The following is a 13,956-nucleotide window of genomic DNA, read 5'->3' as shown; positions in this document are numbered from 1 at the left end:
TCCGAATTACGTGGGGATTTTCCTCCATGGTTCAGAACTTAAGGAAAAATTAGTCACAAACTCCAAGTAGAGTATTGTGATATTTACAAGTTATTAAGGATACATAAGAATTTGTGGCTCCGGGTAGAGAGCTTAACAGATGGATATATTTTGGACTAAAGTCCTGGTTTGATATGTTGCTTATTGATATTGGAATTGATAGACGGTATTTGGTTTGTTTTATGAATTACCCTGCTAAAGGCCATATGGCTCCTTGATGCCGTCTAGCAAGGGTTTGTGGTTACCTTTTATATCTACCACAACAGGGCGCTCGGATTCTCTTAACATGGGCTCCACAGGAATTTTGGGTTCATTTCCTGATATCATAGAGTACAAAAGCCTATCAGGCACATTGTTTAGCTTACTTCCTTTTTTAAAAATTTGTTTAATCTTCACAATGGGTGTGACTTTGAGTTTTATGGTTCTATTATTACTCTGGGAGAGAATGCAAGATACAAGCTTTTCTGGTTACAGACTAAGGAACACAGTATTTTGGGAAAAAGATTTTGTCTTTGTGTTTTTAAAAAGTGTGATTAGGCTCTGGGGACCTCACAGAGTCATATTGATCAGATTTGATAGAGGTAAACCACCTGAAAATTTGATTCAGGAGAATCAAACAAAAAGATATCTCGATTCTAAACTTTTGTCTTGAGAGTTGTATTTTACAGAGTGTGCCTACTTGGATTCCTGGTCTCAAGGACTTTCAGCTGGGTCCAGTCAGGACACATTGGCTACAGCATTTGCTTCATTCTTCCTACCCCCTACCCACAAGGATATCTCAACGCCCATGTACAGCTTGAAGAAGTTATGGAGGAGTCGCCGCCCCAATTCTCTGGACTTTTGGGGGGCTGAAAGCGGTTATTCTAAAGTTGTTTTTATGAGGAATTTAAAATTTGTTATAATTTAACAGAGAGGAATTAGCTAGATTGAATTATACAGTCATAATCTCATTTGGTAAATAAGCTAAAATCATATCTTTGCTTTGGAATAGAATTTATTTGTCAAAAAAGTTTAAAAGTACAAGGTTGAGAGCCTGTCCTTCTATTGATGTCATTACAAACTTCTGAGTTGATCACACATGTGAGTTCAGGACCAAATAACAAATTCATGGCTCTGACTTTGTGAGAGTACTTTCAAGGTAATATTAAGATATAAAGACAACAGTCCAAAATTCAGATATAAAGACAACAGTTCAGATGGTCTTCTATAGATAGATGGTTTTCAAAAACATCAGAAATCCACAAAATTTGAGATTTAAAGTTATTTATCTTTTGTTGAGACATATTTGCTCCTAATAATTCCCCTTTGGCAAAGGAAGTCTCCAAACGCTCAACATAGGCTTTGTCCTCTGGTTTACTCTCATGAAAAGCATTTTGATCGAGCACAGCAAGTTTAGAAAGGAAAAAATACAAACTGTGTGACGGTTCAAGTATTAAAGGGGAACCAGGAAGTGCCAGGGAACTAAATACTGTGTTCAGGGATAGAATTAAGGGAGTGGTAACATCCAGTCAAGATCGCACTCAGGTTATTGTTTATGTGTTTGCAGTTGAACAAGGGCTAGTTATCATATTAGGAATTATTACCTGGTTACTGTTTTCATTCAGAGTTTTAATCTAGAATGAACTACAATCCCAAAGTAGAGGGCACACTTGTGATCTAGATCTTGAGTCTAGAAGACACAGGCTTTTAATTTGGATATCACAATTGGGATAACACAAGCTTTTGATCTCCATCTTGAAGCATAGTGTCCATGAAAAGCTTCGGTCCAGGCATGGTAGTATGCACCTTTAATCCCAGAACTCAGGAGACAGAGCCATGCAGATCTCTGGGTTCAAAGTCAGTCTACTGAGCAAGTTCCAGGGCAGCCAAACTTAGGCAGTGAAGGACTCAGAACACTGATAATAATGTCATTGAACAAGGGAGCTGTCGATGCCTGCACCGACATGGCATCGAGAACCTGGCCATAAGCCTGCGGGATTAAAAAACACACACATGGGGGTTGGGGATTTAGCTCAGTGGTAGAGCACTTGGCTAGGAAGCGCAAGGCCCTGGGTTCGGTCCCCAGCTCCGGAAAAAAAAAAAAAAAAAAAAAACCACACACACACACACACACACACACACACACACACACACACACACACACACACGGGTTATTCTGGTTATTCTTGTTAAGAAAGAATGCCCATGGGGTTGGGGATTTAGCTCAGTGGTAGAGCGCTTGCCTAGAAAGCGCAAGGCCCTGGGTTCGGTCCCCAGCTCCGAAAAAAAGAACCAAAAAAAAAAAAAAAGAATGCCCATTCTGTAGCTTATTTTCCAAATATATATACCAAGTCGACCAGGTGGAAAAATCTAGGAAGCACAGTGGGAAACCCCAGGCTCTAGACTTCGGTAACAAAAGACCAAATATGTGCCCCCAACTTACTGGGCAGAAATCAGGAAAACCAGCCTAAGTCTCAAAAACAAAAGACTGGGAAAACAAAAGACAGGAACGAATTGACGTTGCCCTGGTACCGGGCCAGACTGCACCTTTGTTAGGAACAAAAGGCTTCCACATGCATCAGCAGGGCTCAGCAGGGGTCAAACCCTGCAAGGGACCCAGAAGGGTCTGACAAGGGGGTGAAACACTGCTGGGGACCCAGGAGGCTCTGACAGGGAACCATGTTCCAGCTCCAACAACTTGCATAATTCCATAGCCTCAGCCTTGTGCCTCAGGCTTCAGAGTCAAGGATAGAAGGGATTACTGGGACAGTTGATGCTGGTTAGCAGGAGGTAAGAAATTAGTACTGATTAAGAAGAGACCAGCATCACTGAGGTAAAATCTTCTAGGAAGTGTTTTCTGAGAGCACATAGAATCCGTGTTCCAGAAATAGCCAAGGTCGTATCTCACGCTTCAGCTGAACTTTGCAATTTGTGACAGTCACCCAGTGGTGCTGGTTTTAAAGGAATGAAGGGGTCATGAAGAGCAGTAGAGGCTTGGTACTGTGAGAGGTCAGAAAAAAGCCGTTGGTGGAGGTAAAGCCTCAGTTGCAGTTGACAACCCAGGACTAAAGTGGTCATGTAAAGAAGTTAAGGCTTGGCACCATGAAGTCAGTCTATGAGATGCTATTGGTGAAGCCTAGTTGCAGTGAAAAACCCCCACATGTTGATGATGTCAGTACCAAGGTATGCCCACCAAGAACAGCAGCAGCAGTGGAGTGGAGTCAACCAGAGACTAGAGTGCTACAGAGGACATAGTGATCTGTCCCGCACCCAACGTCTTGCCAGTAAGAACGACGCGTGGCAACAGGATTCTTCTGCGAACAAACCTTTACTGTACAGCTCTCTTGAACAGGGACAGGGGAACACGAGCGGCAAAGTTGCTCGCTTTATATACACAACAGTATGCTAACAATCTCTCAGGGATTGGTGGGGCACGGATCACCCCACTATCACCCCACTACTTGTCCTCCAGGGATTGGTGGAGAATGAATCACCTCACTAGCATGGTACCGCCCCTCATTAGCATATTAACGGCCAACTGACACCAGGTGCAAAAACCTGCACATGCGCAGTACCGTTGTTCACCACTGGAGGGCGCCCTACATCTCCCCCTTTTTTGTTTAATAAAATGACTGGTCTAGATCTGGGTGTCACGTCAATCTTGTCATTGCTCCTGTCTTAGGTTGTTCTCATCCAAACTCGGCCTTACCTGTCATAGAGTTACTCTATCGCCACCGGGCCCCATGTCTTAGGTTGGTCCGAGCTCGAGGAAAGTTGCCCGTCTCTGGATACAATGACTCCACATGACAGTGACAAAAATGATCTAGGGCGAACTCTTAATCTTTCAAAGAGGCCAGCCATATGTTGGGAGAAGCACCCTTTTTAATGGTGGTCATAGCCTGGTAAACAACCACTTTGTGTCTGGCATGTTCTCTTTTTAAATGGCCAATAAGCCAGAGACCTACTCCGCATCCCAGGAGGACAATAGCTCCCCAGGCAAACATGCCCGCCCACTCCTTGAAAAGGGAGAAAGCATTGGTAATCCATGAGGTCAAATCTTCAACTGTGATGGGGTCCAACCTAGTGCTGTTGAGGACAGCAATCTGCATCAGCAATTGTTTTGATAGATGCTCGGCTTTCATGGACCAGTTTCCTTTCAGATAATTCGAGATTTCTTTGCTCTGTTGAGAATGCTGAGAAAAGTTAGCTCGCAAAGGAATGATGCATAAACCTCTAAAGGCAGAAACACAGGACAGCTGTGTCATATGACACAGTGCTTCAATTTGTTCTTGAATGAAATCTATCCTTTGATTAGCTAATAGAAAGCCAGATGCCAAATGGGTACATTGCTCACATTAGAGCTTATAACTGGCATGGGTACTGGCCAGGATCTGGCAATAGCCCACAAGATGAGTGAATCAACCTGGATTACCATTCCCAGTAATAGTAGGGTTCGTAGTCTCATCTTCAGGAAGAACAGAAGGCAATCTTCGAGTCAAGCGCTCAGGTACCCAAATTGGATTTTCTTGATTCTGCAGAAAAACACAAATCGCTCCCCTAGATCTCGAAATCACGGGATCTGGGCCACGCCATTCATCAGTTAAGACATCCTTCCATTTTACTTCTGCATTAGTTATAGGTGTAGTAGTAGCATGGCGATCCGCAGCAGAGCAGCCATGCGCATCCAGAATTAAGAAATTTAGAGTAGGAGTTGGGGATTTAGCTCAGTGGTAGAGCGCTTGCCTAGCAGGAGCAAGGCCCTAGCAAGGCCCTGGGTTCGGTCCCCAGCTCCGAAAAAAAAAAAAAAAAAGAAAAAGAAATTTAGAGTAAAGGGAGCTAAAGAAAGTTGTTCTTTTGGTGTTCGACCACTGGCAATTCCCTCTTTTTGTTTTTGTATAAGCTCTTTTAAAGTACGATGTGGGGGTTGGGGATTTAGCTCAGTGGTAGAGCGCTTGCCTAGGAAGCTCAAGGCCCTGGGTTCAGTCCCCAGCTCCGAAAAAAAGAAAAAAGAAAAAGAAAAAAAAGAGAGAGAGACAAAGCACTTAAAGTACGATGTGCTCTTTCCACAATTCCTTGACCCTGGAGATTGTATGGTAAGCCTGTAGTATGACCGACCTGCATTGTCTGGCAAAATGCCTGAAAGGACTTTGCAGTGTAGGCAGGCCCGTTGTCTGTCTTGAGACTATCAGGCTTTCCCCAGGCTGCCTAGGCCTCTAAGCAATGGCTAATGGCATTACGAGCCTTTTCACCAGTCATCAGAGTAGCGTGTATAATACCGGAACAGGTATCAACAGAAACATGAGCATATTTTAAATTTCCAAATCGAGATATGTGTGTGACATCCATCTGCCAAAGTTTTAGTGGGATCAGATCACGAGGGTTAATCCCCACATGAGGAGGGTGGTGAAATTGAACACAATTTTGGCAACGTAACACCACATCACGAGCTGTAGCTCTAGAGATTTTCTATCAAGGCACACAATGTTTCTATCTGAGCAGTTGTATAATAATTTTCTTGGGTAGAATACCAAAATGCTGAATACAAGATTTAATGCCTAACAAAGTAAACTGTGCAACAGCAGAAGGGTAATATTCAAAGGTCTTATTAATCCCATCTCTTCCCACACCTCTGGGCAAAAGGAAGTAGCTTTTGTAGGCTTCACCATGCTTTTATGTTGAGGGTTATACAGAGGTGCTGTTGGTATAACTGCTTTCTTGCCTAATTGTCTGCCTCGTTGCCACGTGCACTAGCATGGCAGTCTGGATCATATCTCTCCCTCTCACACTGAGCAGCCTCTTCCTTGAGATCAGCCTCATCATCCCAAAATCCAGTGTCCAAAACACCGAGTCTATCCTTCATGCTACAAGATTTGACTGCCAATTCCTACATGTGAACACATGATGGTGCGGTCTCCAATACTTAAATAAAGAGACATTGTCTTAAAATCTTTTAGAAGCCTGGTTTCTAGGATAAGATTTCCATAAAAATATTATCCCAATTTAGACCTGTTTCCCTAGATTGGCTCATGCCACATGTTGTCTAGAATGACTCCATACAAATTTACCAGTTTTATGTCAACTTTCTGTTGCCAATGTCACAATTTTTTTAACCATAACCAATAACTTAAAAGCCAATAGTCCATAACCAAGGCATGTAGAGAATATTCATACATTTAAAACCAATCAGAAACAAAATTGAAGTGGCTACACATACCTTTAATATTTAAATCAATCACCATTTTTACTTTTTCTAGCTGTAGTTTTAAGAGAAACACCTTGTCACCTGTTGAGTTCAATAATCACAGTCAAAGATTTTTCTACGAGAAACAGGCATCAGTTCCGTTACCTCAGAAGCTGTGAAGCTCCTGGTGTCTTTAGGATCGGCTAGTATAAACATTTAGCCAGCCCCCTGGGGAGCTTGCCCAGCCAACTTAGGCTTCTAGCTACAGATGCAGGCTCCAAAAGCCAATTGAAACTTTTTATTTATTTTTTCCTTTCTTGAAAGGAGTTAAAGCTACATCAATGGTTGAATCAACCAGCATTTAAAATTTTAACCTTTTCTTTTAAACATGAAACACAAAACATTCAAGTAACGAGAAGCAAAACCCAGACATAAATTGACATACATGGACAGCTTGGTGCACCAAGGACAGACAATAGACACAGAGGAAAAGAACTAGATGGTGTTCCACCAAAGGGACCCAGACATCCTACCTAAAAAACCCAGAACCAGAAATAAGCACTTCTCCAATAGGAGCCAGCAAGGAGGCAAGACGTCTCCCACCTCCTTCTGTTCCCAGGAGAGCTCCAAAAAGTTTAAGCTCATTTCCTTCTTTTGCCAAAGCATCTGTGGAGAGTTCGGGAGGACTGTTTTACTCAACCCCATTCTCTCTCTTGTCTAGGGTGTAAACTGTCTCTAGTCAGGGTCCAAAGACTAAAAGCATCTATGAGAATCGACTTTGCTTCTCTAGATTTTAACATAACTCTAAAAGAACACATACACAAAAGCATATTACCATTATTACCTTGTCCCTTTTGACCACTACTACTACCCCAAATCTTTATCTTTGCACATGCTTTCAATTTCTGAGATCCTTCTGAATTCTGCTTACTGCGGCCTTTAAAATCTGTATCCACCACCTGAGTTCCCATTGGAGGGATCAATACGAGTCTGGTGGTGGAACTGAGGTCAAGTCCTGCGCTTCCTTTTGTTGCTCTGTGGGAGGGCCGGGACCCGATGGTTCTACCTTTAGTTTCACTTTCTCTAAGCTGTTGGTGATGCTTTCTAGATTGTCTGACATTTCTAAGGTCAAGGCTTTTAAAGAAGAATATATCTTATTTGTTTCCTGGTCCTGATTATCCTCTTTTTTTTTTATCTCTGCCTTCTCTCTGTTCCTTTTATCTCCTTTTCTTTTCTTTTTTTCTTTTGAGACCTTTTCTCCCTCTGACATACTTTCTTGTTGCTCTGCAAGGACCCTCTGACCTGTCCTAACGGCTCTAACGGCTTCCTTACATCGTTTATCCTCTAAGCAGGCAGGGACCGTTCGCCAAAGAGGTTTTGGTCCGGGCTTAAGCTTGCCGTCAGTGGCTTCTCTATCCCACACAAAGAAAAAAAGAAACAAAATTACCAGCCTTGCCCACAAAGGATCCATAACTTCCGGTTTCTTCACAGTGGCTCTCCACCTATGTCCAGATCTTTATTCCTCATATCTGGCTGCCTCTTCCTCTAATTCCTCCTCCTCCAACTCTGACAACTCTTGCTCAGAGTCACTGCCAGCCAGTTCTAAGGCTTCTAATTCTTTTAATGGATACAAAGTATCCTCTCCAGATGACTTGTACTTCCTCCTCCGGGGCACACCTATTTTTTCCTCCAGCGGCATTTCTTCCACCTTTTGTATCTCTTTCACTTTTGTTTTAGTAACCTTTTTCTTTTTGCGCGCTCCTAATTTCTCACTCTGCTCTGTTTCTGACATGCTCTCTTCCAAAAAGGGGCATGCCTCTCGAAGCTTACCTTTTTTTTTTTTAAAGATTTATTCATTTATTATATATAAGTACACTGTAGCTGTCTTCAGATACACCAGAAGAGGGCACCAGATCTCTTTACAGATGGTTGTGAGCCACCATGTGGTTGCTGGGAATTGAACTCATGACTTCTGGAAGAGCAGTCAGGTGGGTGCTCTTAACCGCTGAGCCATCTCTCCAGCCTGAAGCTAACCTTTTAATTTGCCTTCTCGCAGTTCTGAATCCTCTTCAGCACACTGAAGGGTCCCCTTGGCACCGGCGATGTTGGTTCTCGGGTTTCGGCACCACTTGTCGCGCGCCCAACGTTTCGCCAGTAAGAATGATGCAGGGCAACAGGATTCTTCTTCGAACAAGCCTTTACTGTACAGCTCTCTTGAGCAGGGACAAGGGAACACGAGCGGCAAAGTTGCTCGCCTTATATACACAACAGTATGCTAACAATCTCTCAGGGATTGGTGGGGCACGGATCACCCCACTATCACCCCGCTACTTGTCCTCCAGGGATTGGTGGAGAATGAATCACCTCACTAGCATGGTACCGCCCCTCATTAGCATATTAACGGCCAACTGACACCAGGTGCAAAAACCTGCACATGCGCAGTACCGTTGTTCACCACTGGAGGGCGCCCTACAGTGATCCAAGTCCTTCGGAGGAGTCCAGATGATCACATGTGGATCCCAGATACTGGAATAAGCTGTGAAGTTGAAATTGCCTTGGTGACCCCAAAATGTTCTAGATGCCAGCGCTGTGGGATACCTGCTGAGGAAAGCTGCAAACAGGGAGAAGAACCAGCATAAGAGAATGAGGTGTGTTGTAGTCATAAAAGATGAGGGAGGCTGGATCTGAAGATCACTTTGACATCAAACATGGAGATGCAGTGTTTGTGGTTAGCCCAGCTGCTTTTTAGTGTTGCTTTAGTCCGGTATTCCCACCCTGTGCCATTTTTGAATAGTTATGTATATCCTGTGATGTTGGGTATGTGATATGCTTTTCGGTTTTGATTTTCTTGGGAGATTACAGTTAAGTATTGGATGAACCTCAGAAGAGACTTCGAATTTTGGACTTTCGACATTGTTGAGAATGTTATTGACTGTAGGACTTTTAAAGCTGGACTCAATGTATTTTGCTAGGTATGGCTCCTGTTGACACATATGTTTGAATAAGCCAGCCAGGTTGGTGGTTTGAATATGCTTGGCCCATTGGAAGTGCTACTATTAGGAGGTATGTTTTTTTTTTTTTCTTTTCTTTTTTTCAGAGCTGGGGACCGAACCCAGGGCCTTGTGCTTGCTAGGCAAGCGCTCTACCACTGAGCTAAATCCCCAACCCCAGGAGGTATGTTTTTGTTGAAGGAAGTATGTCACTGTATGGGCGAGCTATGAGGGTTCCTCATAGTTCCTCATAGCTTGAATGCTCAAGCTCCTCCCAATGCAGAAGAACCAGTATCTTCTCAGCTGCCTTTGGATCAAGATATAGAGCTCTCAGTTCCTCCCACAGCACCAAGTCTGTCTCCATGCTGCCGTGCTTCCCACTACCCTGCTTCCTGGTCTGATGATAGTGGACTGAACTTCTGAAGCTGTAAGTCAGCCCCAATTAAATATTTGCCTTTATAAGAGTTGCCCTGCTCATGGTCTATCTTCAATACAATGGAAGGTCTAACTAAGACAGACGGGAATCTCCCAAAGAGGGGTGAAATATAACTTCTTGGTATGGCATGCACCCAGCTCTTGGGAGAACCAAAATGAAAAGTTATCTGAATTCTTGCTGGTCTTAAGGACATATTTAGCTAAAGTCTCCATTAAGAACCTGTTTATCGGGCTGGAGAGATGGCTCAGCGGTTAAGAGCACCCACCCGACTGCTCTTCCAGAGGTCATGAGTTCAATTCCCAGCAACCACATGGTGGCTCACAACCATCTATAAAGAGATCCGATGCCCTCTTCTGGAGTATCTGAAGACAGCTACAGTGTACTTATATATAATAAATGAATAAATCTTTAAAAAAAAAAAAAACGAACCTGTTTATCTGGGGTTGGGGATTTAGCTCAGTGGTAGAGCGCTTGCCTAGCAAGCACAAGGCCCTGGGTTTGGTCCCCAGCTCTGAAAAAAAGAAAAAAGAAAAAAAAAAAAAAAAAAAAGAACCTGTTTATCTGTCAGGGACCGGACTTCCACCTAAGGAAAGCTAGAGCCCTGCCCTGAGCAGATTCCTGAGAAGGGCTTGACCTTTTCAAAGAACTTGTCCCCGGAAGACTGTTGGCTCATTGTCTAAGGAGAATATCTTGCAGTTTAATGATTCACCTTATGTCCTTGGGCACTTCCCAGTACTCACGCCCCCCTCCCCCAGCTTCAGTTCCTGCTTCAATTCCTGCTTCAGAGCTTTAAATGCTGTACATTCCTCTCAATAAACAGACCTAGACAAAGACACTGCTTGGTCTCGCTCCTCTTTCTCGCCCGTTCTCCCGCAGGTATAGGTCCCCCTCGACCCCCACAAATAACTGGGTCCCAGCTGGCAGGGGCATTTATCAGGGTTGGGGATTTAGCTCAGTGGTAGAGCGCTTGCCTAGCAAGTGCAAGGCCCTGGGTTCAGTCCCCAGCTCTGGAAAAAAAGAACCAAAAAAAAAAAAAAAAAAAAAAAAAAAAAGAACCTGTTTATCCTTTTTACCTTTATCAAACAATGCAGTTTATAGGTACAATGTACTTTCCTATCAACATTTAGGACCTTTGTTAGATGTGGGGAAATGTTGGTGTTAAGACGGAGCCATTGTCAGACTCCAGGCAGAGGGCTCTAGGAATCAACACATGAAGGAGTTTCTTGGTGACCACTAAGGCCGTCTCCTGTCAGGTATCATAGGCTTCCACCTATTCAGAAAAGGTGTTTATGGAACTAACAAATATTTAGAGCCAAGTGAAAGAATAAAAAATGCAGCTAAGAAGTCAGAAGTTTAAAAAAGCCCTAAATAGGGGCTGGAGAGATGGCTCAGCGGTTAAGAGCACCGACTGCTCTTCCAGAGGTCCTGAGTTCAATTCCCAGCAACCACTTGGTGGCTCACAACCATCTGTAAAGAGATCCGATGCCCTCTTCTGGTGTGTCTGAAGACAGCTACGGTGTACTTATATATAATAAATGAATAAATCTTTAAAAAAAATTTTTAAAAAGCCCTAAATACCTCAAATTCCAGACCCTGTCCTCTACCTGTACTAGCTGACCATAAAGTTAGATTAAAATCTTAGAGAACGATCTTGAGAAGCAGGAAGCTTCTCCCAGGAACTGATGGACATAAAGTTAACAATCTTGAGAAACAGGAAGCTCCTCCTTGTGATTTTTCACTGGTATTCTCGACATTTTCCAATGATGCCCTTCCTACCCGCTGGGGTTGTGGTTTTTCCCTTTAAATACCCTTTCTCCCAGCCTCTCGGGGTCGAACTCCACTGCCCCTGCGTGGGATATGAGTCTCGACCCCAGTGCACTGGTTCCTATCAATAAACCTCATGTTTATTACAGCAAGGACGGTCTTACATGAGTTCTTGGGGGGGTCACGTCATCCCGAGACTTGAGTGAGGCTCTCCCTGCTCCGGGGGTCTTTCACAAGAACTGTGTAATTGATTTTGATAAAGTTTAGTTCCCAATATTCCCTGTGGTGCTTCCTCAAGCATGGATTCTGTCTGGGCCTTTTCTTTCTCCTTTGGTTTTACTTGTATAGAAGTGGTATGTCCAGACACAATGTCTTTGACAGGATTATCTAGAGGGATATAACATCTGGGCCTGAGTTATTTGGCAGTTTTGAATGTCCCCAGACGGTTGGCCTGCTGGAGTTTCATTACCATCTACCTTCCTATAGTAGTGGGGAGTGCAGGGCTCCCACCCAGCAAGAATCACTGCCCTTTTGTCTCCTGTTTGGCATCTTTTCTTTTTGCCTATGGTTTCTTCCTATGTGCAGGTTGGGAACTAGAGTAATTTATGTTTATACAAGGTAACCAAGATCTGAAGAGGCTCCTCTGGTCCCAGGGCCTCATTCTGGATGGCCGGGTCTATGCCTTTTTCCTTTGGGACTCAGGAAAAAAAAATTTTTGTAATGCCCTTTTTAAAGGGCAATGGCTATCTGTTTTGGCAGTTCTATGGCCTCTAGTAAGGCCAGAATTAGTTTCTAATTCTCCTTTCCACCTGAGGTAAGTAGATCCCTCTCCCTACAGAGGGTCTCATGAACATGGGTTGTGACAAATACATGTCTGTGTAAATAGGGATGGTTTTGCCCTTCCCCCAGCAAAGTACCTGGGTTAACACCAGGAGCTGAGCCCTTTGGTGTTGAAGTCCCTCAGCTAAGAGACTAGGCCAACAATTGTAGAGGAAAACTTTTGTGCAATATATAGAAGTTTCACCTGTCAATAAAAAAGGCTTTAGCCAATGAGCTGATGCAGGATTATAAGGTGGGACATCAAGTAGAGAGAGGTTGGATTCTGGGATAGAGATAGGCATTGAGGAGGATTTGCCTTGAGACAGAGAAAATGACTGCCACATGAAACTGAGGACCACGTACTGAGCCACATGACAGAACATAGAATAAAAACAGACAAACAAACAAACAAAACAGGTAATTGCACACAGGTGATGTGCAGTTGGGAAAGCACACAGTTACAAGGCAACAACTGTGGCCACAGCATAGCTGATTCTATGTTGAGCAAAACTGTTCCTATCAATGTATAATATGTCTTCTGCTTCTCATACCAGGACACCCATGAGGTCAGGTGTGACCAATTGGACTGCATCAGTCACTTCTAGGCAATTACGGAATGACCCTCCTGGATTATATCATTTGGCAGCAGACTAGCTGGGTTGATAGCTGAAGTTTTATAGAATCAGATATAGGGTTCTTCCAGGGGAAGTGCTTGACAATATGTTACTCAGGCCTTTGAAATCCACCTTTCTGAGGTCTCCATCAGGAAGTCTCTACAGAATATGGCCTTGTTGAGAACATTTCTTGGCCTGAAGGTGATTTGTCAGCTTCATTTACTGGTATGGCTGTAGCGGAAACTGCCTGCAAACAAGTGAGACGTACTGGCTGATATTTTGTGTCAACTTGACAGGAGCTAGAGTCACCAGAACAATTCCTCCACCATGATGTCAGTTGTGGCTGAAGTCTGGGGTCTCTTACACTTGAACTCACAGAGATACACCTATTTCCACCTCTAGAGCAGGCTGGGATGAGAGGAATGCTCCACCTTGCCTTGTTTGATGCCTTGTTTTAAGAAAATATTCCTGTAAGAGTGCTTGTCTAAGGCTGAGGAGATGGCTCAGTGGTTAAGAGCACTGATTTCTCTTCCAGACGTCCCGAGTTCAATTCCTAGCAACAGCATGGTAGCTCACGACCATCTGTAAGGAGATCCAATGCCATCTTTTGGTGTGTCTGAGGACAGTGACAGTGTATTCATATACATAAAATAAACAAATAAATCTTTTTTAAAAAGAGGTTGGCTCAGGCAGAATGACCACCATGGTTGACCTCTGACCTTCTCATATCTACATTCATATGGATGCATACCTGTACCCTCATGAACACCAACCTATACTTACGTTCATACACATACAAAATAAATAAATAAAATCTAAGCTATCTTGTAGGTTGATACACGTAAAGGTGGGTACAGGATAGAACAAGGCCTGCCACTGGATGAGAAGGAAGGATGGCCAGGAGAAAAGTTTTAGAGAGGAGAGGAGACCGGATCGAGAGCAGAGGGAGTAGCAGAGAGAACATGGCAGTGGATGTTAAGATTTCTTGGGGTTGGGGATTTAGCTCAGTGGTAGAGCGCTTGCCTAGCAAGTGCAAGGCCCTGGGTTCGGTCCCCAGCTCCGAAAAAAAGAACCAAAAAAAAAAAAAAAGATTTCTCTCTGCATTTACAGGTTGTTATGAATATCCTTAAGTGA

Source organism: Rattus norvegicus, chromosome 15 (assembly GCF_021556685.1).
Source record: "Rattus norvegicus strain SHRSP/BbbUtx chromosome 15, alternate assembly SHRSP_T2T, whole genome shotgun sequence".
Classification (NCBI taxonomy): Eukaryota; Metazoa; Chordata; class Mammalia; order Rodentia; family Muridae; genus Rattus; species Rattus norvegicus.
This window is presented reverse-complemented; position numbering follows the sequence as displayed.